This window comes from Zalophus californianus, chromosome 1, assembly GCF_009762305.2.
Source record: "Zalophus californianus isolate mZalCal1 chromosome 1, mZalCal1.pri.v2, whole genome shotgun sequence".
Classification (NCBI taxonomy): domain Eukaryota; kingdom Metazoa; phylum Chordata; class Mammalia; order Carnivora; family Otariidae; genus Zalophus; species Zalophus californianus.
The window spans coordinates 38,654,674-38,667,524 of NC_045595.1; positions in this window are offsets into that span (position 1 = coordinate 38,654,674).

The following is a 12,851-nucleotide window of genomic DNA, read 5'->3' on the forward strand; positions in this document are numbered from 1 at the left end:
AATACCACATGTTCTAGAAAGTCTAAATGGAGACAGTAAAATATCTACATTATGTGACACGATCTATGAATTGGTCAAACTGTATCAACTGCACCTTAGCCTCTAGGCATTCAAGCAAGCCTTCACTATAGATAAGGATGAGCCTATTTCCTTCCAGAAAAATGAGATGGTTTCAACAAGTAGTCCAGTTTATCAAATTTATAGTGTACACAAATGGGAATCATGGTCAATAAGATCGAAAATAAGGTAGGGGTGCCTGGGTGGCTCAGTCATTAAGCGTCTGCCTTCGGCTCAGGTCATGATCCCAGGGTCCTAGGATCGAGCCCCGCATCGGGCTCCCTGCTCCGTGGGAAACCTGCTTCTCCCTCTCTCACTCCCCCTGCTTGTGTTCCTTCTCTCACTGTGTCTCTCTCTGTCAAATAAATAAATAAAATCTTAAAAAAATAAGAAAATAAGGTAGGTTATGGTTATTGAAGTCTTAACAGCTTGGTAAAGAGAAACAGCTTAATGTGGAAGGCAGTGAGGAGCCAGCAGACAACCAGGTGAATGGCATGGCTGTTGTTGGGTTTTAGGAACTCTAATCTCACAGGATAGACTAGATGGATGAGAGCCTGAGAATGCGTACAGTAGTAATAAGAGAGGAGGGGGGGAGGCACTGTGAGTGGGCATGAAACAAGAATCATGAAGGAGATGGACCCTGCTGGCTTCATTGACTGCTGGGATGGAAAGTGTGCAGCTCAGAAACGACTGGGTTTAATTCATGGATAGGAAAACAGAGCTGAGTAAGAAGAGCTGGTGTTGATTAGAGGGGAATGTGTGAGGTTCTCTTTTGGGCAGATTGAGTTTGAGTAGCTTGTGGAATATCCACCTGGAAGGTCAGTTCTTGTCACTAAGGAGGAAAGACACACCTAAAAGTCCAGATAGTGGAATGGCCAAGATGGAGGTAATATTTAGAGAACCAAAAGCTCTTCCCTATACTCCCTATGGAATATGGGGAAGAAGGAAGCGGAGGCTAGAACCTGGTTGGAAGAAACTAGTGGAGTGGAGTGAAAATACAGGGGAAAAGGAAGGAAATCTGACAGGCGTAGTGACATTGACACCAGGGAGGAGAGAATTTCAGATGTGTGCAAATGATGTGAGTTAGTTCAAGAAGAACACAGTGGGTTTGTTAACTAGAGGCTTGGGTTATATCTGTTCGATCAGATTAAAAGTGAATGAGGATTCTGCACAGCAAAGGAAACCACCAACAAAATGAAAGGCAACCTACTGAATGGTAAAAAGTATCTGCAAATCATATATCTGATAAGGAACTAATATCCAAAATATATTAAGAACTCCTACAACTCAATAGCAATAAAAAACGGGCAGAGGATCTGAATAGACATTTTCCCAAAGAAGACACAAAAATGACCAACGAATATAAGAAAAGGTGCTCAACTTCACTAATCATCAGAGAAATGCAAAAAAAAAAACAAAAAACCCCACAATCAGATATCACTTCACACCTGTTAGAGTGGCTATCATCAAAAAGACAAGAAATATTGAGTTGGCAAGGAGGTGGAGAAAATGAAACCCTTGCACACTGTTGGTGGGAATGTAAATTGGTACAGCCATTATGGAATATAGTATGAAGGTTCCTTAAAAAATTAAAAATAGGACTATCATAGGATCCAGCAGTTCCATTACTGGTTATTTATCTGAAGAAAACAAAAACACCAAATTGAAAAGATATATACATTCCATGTTCATTGTTGCATTTTTTAAGTGGGGGAGGGGCAAAGGGAGAGGGACAGGGAGAGAATCTTAAGCAGACTCCTAGCCCAGCAAGGAACCAGATACGGGGCTCAATCTCATGACCTGAGCCAAAATCAAGAATTGGACACTCAACCGACTGAGCCACCCAGGTGCCCCAACATTACAGCATTATTTACAATAACCAAGATAGGGAAAATATACATATACACAATGGCATATAATTTAGCCATAAAAAAAAAAAAAGAAAATCTTGCCATTTGCAACAACATGGGGGCGGATGGACGTTGAGGACATTATGCTAAGTGAAATAAGTCAGACAGAGAAAGAGAAATACTGCGTGATTTCACTTCTATATGGAATCTTAAAACAAAACAAAACTGAGCTCACAGATACAGAGAACAGACTGGTGGCTGCCAAAGGCAGGGAGTAGGGGGTGAGTGAAATGGGTAAAGGGGGTCAAAAGGCACAAATTTCCAGTTATAAGATAAATAAGTCATGGGGATATAAAACACAGCATGGTGATTAGAGTTAACAATACTATATTGTGCATTTGAAAGTTGCCGAGAGTACATCTTAGAAGTTCTCATTACCAGAAAAAAAAAACTAACCATGTATGGTGACGATGTTAAATGGACTTACCGTTGTGATCATTTTGCAGTATGTATGCAAGTACATGATGTTGCACACCTGAAAGTACTATGATGTTATATGCCGATTATGCTTCACTTAAAAAAAAAAAGTAAATGAGGAGAGGGGACAGTATCCAGAGGCATAATCCATTTGGCTCTTTGGAGACATGGGCAGGTGAAGGAAAGAAGAAGAAAGTAGGGGAGCAAGAGGGTCTCCTGGGACTAAGGCCATCAACAGCTAATTAACAGAATAAGAGGAATAATGCAAGGTCTACACAAAGTGGGGTGCTTTTATTGTATCCAATGCACAGTTTAAATACCTGGCCATGGGGTGGTCAAGGTCAAGTAAGGAGGCCAAGGTTGGATAGGGAGTCCATCAAAGCCAGAATGGAAATGATAGCAACCACTAGAAACCAGGGAGAAACCACTTGGGGACCGGGCAAGGAGAAGATAGATACAAATGGTTTTTGTTTTGTTTTGTCTTCTTTTGATGTATATGTGGTTTTGAGGATAGTAAAAACAACATGAGTGATATGTTTTACATGGAGTTTTTTAAAAAGTGAATTAGGTGCCAAGGCACTAGGCACTCTCCCACTTGGCAGCAGTTATCAGGAACTGCTTAGTGGTAGGTGCCTCTGTGGGATGCTCTCCTGTGCCCTGGTCCTCGCCATTCCCTGTTGCCTACCCCAACCCACCCAGTTTATATTATCTCTCTGCTCTCCTGAAACACCTGAGTTTGCAACCCCTGGGCCACAGGTTCTGATTAGTCAGTAAGGAGGCAAAACTAGAAGGCTATGAATATGTAAGGAGTTATGATTAGAGGCAATTCCAGAGCCAGATCTCAAAGGCTATCCTTTTCTTCCATAATCCATGAATTCTGAATGTAACTTGTACATTATATTTCTACTAAAATAGAAATACACATACACAATAGAAATACTGAACCACATTCCCTTATTCACAATTTTGAAACTCAAAGTTTTGTTTACTTAATTAACTCAACGTTGGCAAGACCTGACCTGCTATGGGATCTTTATAGAGTTTACTTATGTCATTAATATCAACATTCACACATTTCCCTGCAGAAATATTAACGTATCATTACAGGGTATGAAATGTATGGTCTATGCATGATAATACTTTGCTAAATTCCCCCAAATTCTATTTTCTGGCACCAAGGGTTTTGGGTAAGGGATCGGGAGCCTTATACACCAACTTTCCTGCACCTGTGAACTCAGACATAATTTTTTCCATTTGAGAAAAAGAAAGTACGCTGTTAGAAAAAAAAAGAGAGGACGTCTAAAACAGCACATTCAAAATAGCATTCAGCCAGATGCTTAGCAAGAGGTGGGAGGGGGAATCCAGTATTTGCAAGTAAACAGGTAATCGGAGGAACAAAGCATGTTGGGCATTTCACAACAAATCTTTGACCGCAGAAAGCAGAGGACATAGTTTATTAAGAGGCGAGTCATTTCTCTTCCCTCCATCCCCAGGCAAGCCTCCACTTAATGCTCTTCACACTCTAAAACAGACATCTCAATCCCACGACAATTTTACGAAGGGCGGTGAGAAGTGGCACCGGTTACTAGAGTAAGACTGGTCCTTTCTCCATTTCTGTTCCACAGTGTCTCTGGCAAGCAAGCCACGTGCCAGAGAGACCAGCCAAGCCAGTCTTCCTAAAAATGGAGGCTTCACCCCCCTGAGAGAAATGCCCACCGGTTTTTGTATCAGCTAGAAGTTGGGCTCTGCTAGTTTCTGAGCCCACGTGACCATGCGGGGGCGCTTTCTAGACTACAACCTGCCCCCCCGCCCCCAGGCATTTCTGATTGGACTACGACCAGCAGTGTCAGGTGCCTGATGTTCCAGCTATTCTCTCGACTGGAGTGGTGGGCAGGAAAATCATTAAGAAAAGGAGGCTGATGTTTCCACAGAAAGCCAGGTTGCCAGGTTCCCCAACGACCTCCTCTTGGCCAAGTGTCGCCATGCTGTTCACAGGGATGCGACGTGTTTCAGAAAACCAGTGCATGGATGTTCCAGCAGCACGCAGCACCTCTCCCTGGGGTGCACCGTACTGAACAGGACCCAGATACCTGCTTGCTAAGCACAGAGACGTGTGTACCTGGTTTGATGCCAACCCTAAGAGCTTACCCACTTGGTATCACAATAGCCTAAGATCGCCAAGAAACGGTGATTTTTTTTTCTTTTCTATGAAGCCAGAGAACATGCTGGCGATGCTTTTTCCACTGCACCTGAAGCTATGAAGCCCCTACAAAAGAATTTGGATGAGGTTTTCCTCCCCTCTTTCCTTTTAATCTCTAAGGGATTGCCACTAAACCGAGGCCACTTTGGCACAGGCAGAATAACTGAGCCCTTTTTCCAACAGAGCATGGCAAAAAAAAAAACAAAACAAAACAAACAAAAAAAAACAACAAAAAAAAAGAATGCCTGCTGCATCAGTATCCCAGAATACTTTTTATTCCCCAATGCCCTTCTGTAAAAGGCGATGCTTGCTTTGTGCAACACAAGGGGATAAATATGCTGGCACTGATGTTCATGTTCCACAGCCAGGCCCCGTGGGGTTGGCCACTTGACCGAGATCGTCTACAGCCCCTCCTCTCCCCTAATGACAGGGAAGCGAAGAATGGGAAAATGGTTAAACAAGGTTTTCATTTTGACCTTAGTGATTATATTCCTGAGACGGAACCAAGAATGGAAAACACCTTTCCATTTTTGCACTTGCGGTTTGGTCTGATTTTTCTCTATTATTATTTTTCAAATCTTTTCTTTCAGGCTATATTTAAATTTATTTTTCTCCAAAAATGTAAAAGGGCCTGTCTGCATTGAGTTCCTGGAGAGCGTCTCACTGATGAAAGTCCAATACGGATATAACAGGCTCTTAGCACATTTCCTAGTTAATGTATCTCCGTGGGAATCATTCCTGTATGCTCACCTGCAAATCTGGCCATCCTCTTTTAATTATACCGTACAGCTGACTCCTGCCATAATTTATGTTAGAGTGCCATCTTATGGTAGTTTGGGACCACCACTTGCGGACAGAGAAATGCAGGGCTGTCTCTTCAGCATTTTAAAGAAAAATATGGATTTAAAAATCATCTTTAATTAATCACACCAGATAAATGTGTCAGAAAGGATGGTCTGTAAATAAGAAACCTGCTTCCATGTGGTCTGCTAAAGGCCAAACACGACAGAGGATATTTGAGCAGCCACACAAACCTTAAAGACAACCGATGAATTTTTTTTTTTTTAAGGCATTTGGGTTCTCATTTGGGGACTATTACTGCATAATCCGACATTTAAGCAGCAAGCGTTCTTCATGAATGCCATGACGTATTTGGGAAGAATATCAGAGGGAGGGCCGGTCTGAGCAAGTGATTTGCAGCCCAGAATTTTCAGCTCTGCGTTCTCAGGGCGCATTTCTCCCTTCTCATCTCCAAAAAAACCCACAAAACTCTCCGGGCCCATATCAGCATGACACAAGGAAACTCAACCCCACTTTGAAGCCTGATCATTTGCAAATGTATTTCAGTCCCAGGTTTAATTCCAGAAGATTCCTTGGAGAAGCCTCGTTCCGGAAGTCTGCCTGCCAATTTTTGGAGGCTCGAAGGCTTGTTTCCTCTCTCTTCTCCAGGTTTCTTTCCACCCACAAAGTTAACGTACATCGTGAATGGGCCTGAATTTAATTCCTAATCAGAACCTGCCAGTTCTGTGGCTACACTGCCAGTCACTCTCAGGAAGGCAAAGGAAAAACAGGGTTTCAGTTCCAGGTTTGTTTGGTAGGGAGGGTTATGGATCAATGAGGTCAAGAGATGGGGATCCTGGGGAACCTGGGGTGGTAGCGAGGCTTTTACTAAAGTAAATGCCCTGCCCCATGTAAGCTAGCCGACTGATCTACTCCTAACCCCCACATTCAAGAATTCTTTTGTTCGACCTCCATCTCCTTTCCAGACTGCCCCATTGTTTTCTCATCCATGCTATAGGGCCAAGATGAAAAGTTGGAGTGGATGGTGCAAGGAGGGGAGGGTATCCTTTCGTTTTCCATCTATGGATACCCCCCTCTCGTCTCCATAAAGAAGATACAGAACACACAGCAATTCATGATGAAAGAAGAAAAATTAATATGCATTTCACCAGATGCAAAACAAGAACTTTGGAACAAAGGATGTTTTTGTTTTGTTTTGTTTTGTTTTAAAGGCATTTGAATGTCAAACATTTCTAGGGTTCTTCCTGCCATCACAATGGAACTGCTTTCCTTTTAACTGCACCATTTTCAGTAATTGTAGGGATCACAATTTCAAATTAAACATTCCTAATAAGTCATAGTGGGTTCCATTTACTTGGTTTCTGCTTCCCCTTATTTTGACATCACCTCGCCTTTCCTCGGCCCCCGTCCCCCAGCCTGTTTTGCTTATCAACTTACCTTTGCTGACCCTTCTCCCCTCTCCTGTCCGGGGGCTGCTCTTGCTTCAGTCCCTGCACTTGAAATGTTCCCTCTTCAACTGTCATTCTCAGATCAGCAGGGACACGCCTGGTGCCCACATTTTCCCCATCTTTTGTTAAGAGTGTGTTTGTGTGTCATTGTTTCCCTCCCTCCCCCAATCAAAATGACAGGATCAGAGACTCCAGCACATTCAGCTGAGTTTCTGAACGGACTGTACCCATTAGGAATTCTTAAAGTGCAGACTGACTCTACAAAATAGGACTCTTGCAGATGCAAAGGCGACATCCTGGCCTGCCTCACCCCCACCCCATCTCCCAACACGTATGGTTTTTCAAGGCTGTTCCAATTTAAATTTCTCAGTTTACCAGTCAAAGAGATGATTTTCCTAATATCCATCCTGCAAACTCCATCTGGGATCCCCCAAACAAGCTGTGTTCTTCTGCCTTTCACAGACATGAATTAGAAAAAGTCTGCAGTTGGAGCAGGGGCGAGGTCAGGCCTTCTTGATCCTGAACCGTGAAGAGTCTTAATGCCTGCAGACACGCAGAATAAGTGAACAGGGAAGATGAAATAAATGCCTTCCTACGAGTGTTTTTCTCCCCCCATCCAGCCTGCTGATCTGGTGCAAATTACCTTGGGGAAGCCCAAGCTATAGTCCTCAAAAAACCGGAAGTGAGGAGCATCTACTATGATCACAATTATCCTACGATGTTCATGCATCGCGGGATAACGTTCCCCTTCCAAGCTTTCGGCCTAATGTCTCGTGTGAACAGAGAACCAGATGGGAGTTTTGGGGGCTAAAATGGATACACCAATTATTTATAGATTCGGACTAAAAATCACGTGAACTGCCTTCTGTGGAGTTCCATTTTCCGAGAACAGACTTGAAATAGACATAGTTGTGGAAAGTCTCAGAAACATTTAGAATAATCCTAAACATGATATTGCAAGTAGGGAATGGTGGAGTTAAGCCCGAAGAATTTTAGAAGCCCCTTCATAAAGAAGAACATAGTTTTAGAACTATCTTTTGGAAATCTCTAGAATGAGACCAGGCGGTTCACCTGTATCTCCTGTTGGTTTTAGCAGCATGTTCCCTGGCCATTTCTTCCTGCTGAGAAAACCTCTAAAATTAGACATGACTGCTTGCATAACTAGGTGCCCCCAGCTTTGGAGTAGAAGGAAATTGTTCCTAGCACCGTACACATGATAGGCATTCAATCAACATTTACCGGGAAGGATCAAAGAATAAAAACAGAACCTTTTTGATTAGTACTAAATATATGATGATGCATTATTTCAGAAAATTTCCTTCAGTTCTCCATTTTATTATGTTAGCTTTGGCATATATAAGGGTTTTTTTTTTTTTTCTTTACTTTTTGCGGGGAGTGTGGGAAGGGCAACATTTCTTGAAGCATCCCTTTGTGCTAGGTACTGGTCCTAAATACTTTACCTGTGTTGCTTTATTTCCACCTCATGACAACCTATAATCTTTTGCATCTTATAATGGAATAATAACTTGCCTGAGGTTAACCAGCTTGTCCAGGGTCATCTAGCCAACCAACTCCGGAGCCCAAGCCCCAACTGCTCCCAAACATGGCCTGTTCCGCTGTGATTCAGAATTGAGAAATGCTGCCTTCTGTTTTCACTCATAAATCTAAAACTCAAAATGGAGGAATTTCTGGAGAACGGCTAAGGCCATTAAAATTTTTTAGGGATGCTTACATTTTCACAGCCAACAAACCATTTAGGGAATCGGCAAAAGCTTTAGCTTTTTTTCCCCCCTTAAACTATTTCTTTAATAAATAGAGTCTCCTGGAAGACGTCAGGGTCACACAACTAGCTCCAAACTACTCTCTAGGCTCTCCTATTGGCACACCCGCTCGGTGCACAAACTACCTAAAAAGCTTAAAATATAAAGGAAAATTTAGAAATGAACTCGTGTCTCGTGACACCAATACTTGAGTTATGGTGTGAATTCTCAAATAAGTTATTTGGACTGACTTAATTTTTATTGATATCCATTTGAACATACGTAACATCCGTCAACACTTTGGAAATTAACAACTTTAATTACCACTTACTTTCTGCTTGGAAAAAGTCATCATTCATCAGAAAGTAGAGATTCTCCTGCTCTATCAAACTTGCTCAGAATCAAAACAAACTTCCACGTTTTCCTGGTTAATTGTAACTCTCAGGGGAAAAGGCCTCCGATGTTTTCTCAGGTGAAAAGGGAACCATGGTATTCCAGGTCACCCCGTCCCCACCTCCCATGTCCGTGTTAACTGGGCCAAGAGCAAGGATCTTAAGAAATCATACAACTCTGTGCTCTCTGCTCCTTGTGGCTTCAATAATGTCAGCTGGAAGAAATATATTCCATAAAAATGACAATCAAGCATGCATTGAGTTATCAATATGCACTTTGGATGGGGGACACTTCCAAGTGATTCACCTAAAATTAAAGAAGCCCCTGTTCTTATGTTGCCTAGAAAATTGCAAATGTGGAAACATGTTTTCCCCTTTAGTTTCAAATCCCCTTGTTCCACAGTTAATTTCCCCACTGTCATGGCACGGAGTGTCATGGGATCCTATGACTGTGTGCGTGCATGTGTGTGTTTTCTCTGTGTGTTCTTTGTACTTCAGCTGAACACCACTCTAGATCATCCTCGACAAGGAAGTAAAAGTTATCATTAGCATGTTGAATAATGGAAGGTGTCCATTGTATTTTCTTGTTTAGGAAAATAAATCATCCTGAAAACTTTTATTATGTTCTATGTAAAATGGAAGCACATCAGCACTTGTTATGTTTTCCTTCTCCTGAGTGGGTTTGGCAGGGTGCCTTCGGCTGGAAAGAACAGCCAGGGGTTGCCAAGCAAGGGCTGGCTTGATTCCGTGCCATTCCTCTAGGGGATGTAAACATCCTGCCTTGGAAGACTTCACCAACCTGTAGCTAGAAAACTCCCGTGCGCAGAGGTGCAGCCAGGAGAACTGGAAGCCATGAGTCATGGCAGCAGACAGGCCCTGCTGGGGAAGGAGGAGGCCAAAGGTTCGAGTCCCCAGGAAGAAGACAGCATTGAATGTAGTGGCGAAACAGGCAGGAGTTGAGTGTGGACAAAGGACAAAGAAGATCAAGACTTCCTGAGTGCCAACGGACCGGACGCCCGATACTGTAGCACGCACCTTCACCTCCATCACCACATGTCAGACCCAGTAGGGCAGTCACTGCATGTGTAGTCTTGGGGAACTTGCTTCATCTGAGTTTCCATATTCTCATTGGCCAAGTGAGGGTGGACCAGTTACAGTACTGAAATGCCTTCATACCAGAGCAATGAGCAGTTGCTTTGAGTCCCCAGAGCACACACTCTCCCAGGATCCTGGCTGAACCACCCCACCCCTCGTGGGCTACCTTGCAATCCTGAGCTAAAGGGAGATGCGGGTACAGCAGAGCCTCTAGGGCCTGTCCAGTAGTAAGGGCTGGTTTGCACTCAGTGACTGGGACCCATGTCATACCACTTGTTAGATAGCTTTATAAGGCTGTCCTAGGGACGGGGATGGATTCTACAGAGCCTATCACATGAAGAGCCCCAGATAAATGATGATAGTTACACCCATTACACAGATGGGGAAAATGAGGCCAACAAGTTAAATAACCATGCTCTGGAAACCGGATATAAGCCTAGGATCATATGGTATCCTATCACAGATTCTCATCTCCCTGTCAACCATGATGTAGCAATGCGAGAATCCTAACAGCTCATTTAATGATGGCATAAAAGAGTGTCCCTCCTAGAGAGAGGCATTCCATCAGCTCCATTCAGATGCCCATGCTCTTCCTGAATGTCATCCCCAAGGAGTCGTTAAAAGGCCAGCACAGACTCAGTTGTGCTCACAACGTTTTAATTATGTTATCAGACTTATGACATGGCAACTGCTTTGCTCAAGACTGAATGGAAGAAACTGGTGTCAGCTGCAGAATGGAGTTTGCCAGGTACACAGCTAGTCTTCTCGACCACAACTGGATAATGCTTTTCTCATGTCTGGGTGCTCTGAGTAAGTACTGAGTTGTACCTTTGTGATTCTCTGTGTTCTTGGAGGGTAGGGGGAGAATGGATACAGAAAGATTCTATACGAGATTTCATATGGTCAATAAAATTCCTTTAAAAACTTTCATCAAGGTAGAATATTGTCAGGATAGTTTAAAAACAATCATGGCCCAGCTACTAGAAGTGTGATCCTCATATAGTAGTCACAACGTGGATCCTATGCCCTGCTCTCTTCTAATTCTTTAACCTGCTTCTCTATCAGCTATTAGCACTTGAGTATGAAATAGTCACCTGTGTGTGGACAGGAGAGTGCTTCTATGGGAAGAGAACATAAAGGGGTTACATTTAGTTAAGAGCAAGGGAAAGAAATAGGAACATTTTACAGGGAGGCCAGTGTGGAGATGATTCAGAAGTAATCTAAGATTTTTCCTGCTCAACATGTGGTTCATGCGCCAGCAATATCCGCATCCCCTGGGAGCCCATCAGAAATCAGAGTCTGAGACCCACCCTTGTCTGATGGATCACACTCTGTATTTTAATCAGATGCCCAGATGATTTGTATGCACACCGCTGTTGGAGACGCTCCGCTCCTGGGGGCCCAGCCTCTGCTCACACGTGGTGGAGAGAGGCTGGTGGGGGTTGGTGCGGAGCAGAAAATGAAGTTGTAAGAGTTGGGAAGGTACCCGAGTGTTCGCCTCAGAGGTTATCCTGTCTGGATTGGCTGCAGGGGGAAAAAATCTGTTCTTAGATGATGAGCAGGCTGTGGTTGCAGTTGCACCCAGCATGATGGCCATCTGTGTATAAAAAGAAAAGCAACACTGTGCAGGAGTGTGGAATCACTACAGCGGCTAAGCACGGCCAGGTGTTTAAGCAGGAAAGCCAGTCTTAAAGATCAAAGGCAAATCGATTGTAAAAGAGAACATCTTGCCCACCAAAACCCAGGCCCTCCGAATGGAGAGAGGGCGATGCCTGAATAGACCAGATGTGAGCAGCCGAGGGATCCGGAGAACCTCGAATAAACTGGCTGCAATAGCTCTGTGGCATCAAAACCTCATGATCCGCCAGGCCCACCACTAAATACAAACACAGGTTCCGCAGCAGATGTGAGAGGAGTCCTCCGAGGCCCCCGGCTGAGGTAGGAATTTTCTGTCCCTCTGGTAAATGGGCAGTAATTAATTATAGGACGGATGTGGAAGCCTAAAGACTAAGTTCTCCACTGCCAATGACAGGGGAGAGGAGGTTTTGGAAAGAGCTGTCTGAGCACTTTGAGGTCACCAGTCTGGGGTCACAACAGGTGCTGCCTCCTGAAGGCCTGAGATGGGCGGGCAAGTTATTTGGGGACTGAAGCATGGGGTGGCTCTGGCTCGGAAGCCCCCATCCTCCTGGGCCCATCCTTTCAGACCCCGGACCTCCGCACTGTCACTCCACCAGCACGCTGGCGGGACCGGGGGCGACGGGCAGGGACACAGGCATCCCATCACCTGGTGAATTTCCCACAAGCCCCAGCTGGTCTCCTCTTAATTGCCCCCACAGAGATCTTCATAAATACATTTAAATATAATAATTATTATTGTTATTTTACTTTGTTCTTCTCGACGGCAACTTTCCTTCAAACAGCTCAAAGAACGATTCTGAAATTATCCAATTAATCTTTGCAAAATTTCTGTGAAGAAGGTGGGTGGCAGTTTCGCTACACTTCTTGAAGGGAGGGAAAAGCAGAGAGAGGTTAAAGGGCCTGGAGTAATTTGGGGACGGTGCAGAAATGGAAAACTGGGCTCCCAACCTCCTTCCCCCAGATAGTCCTCCGCTGCCAAATTCAGTGTCCTCTGAAGAGCACGACTGCATAGGCCAGGGCCCCTAAGTCCAGGGCACTTGTATTCAGATCCTGGTGCCACTGCTCCATAAGACATAAGACTTTATGCAAGTCCTTTAGCCTCTCTGGGCCTCAGTTTCCCCATCTGTCAAGCG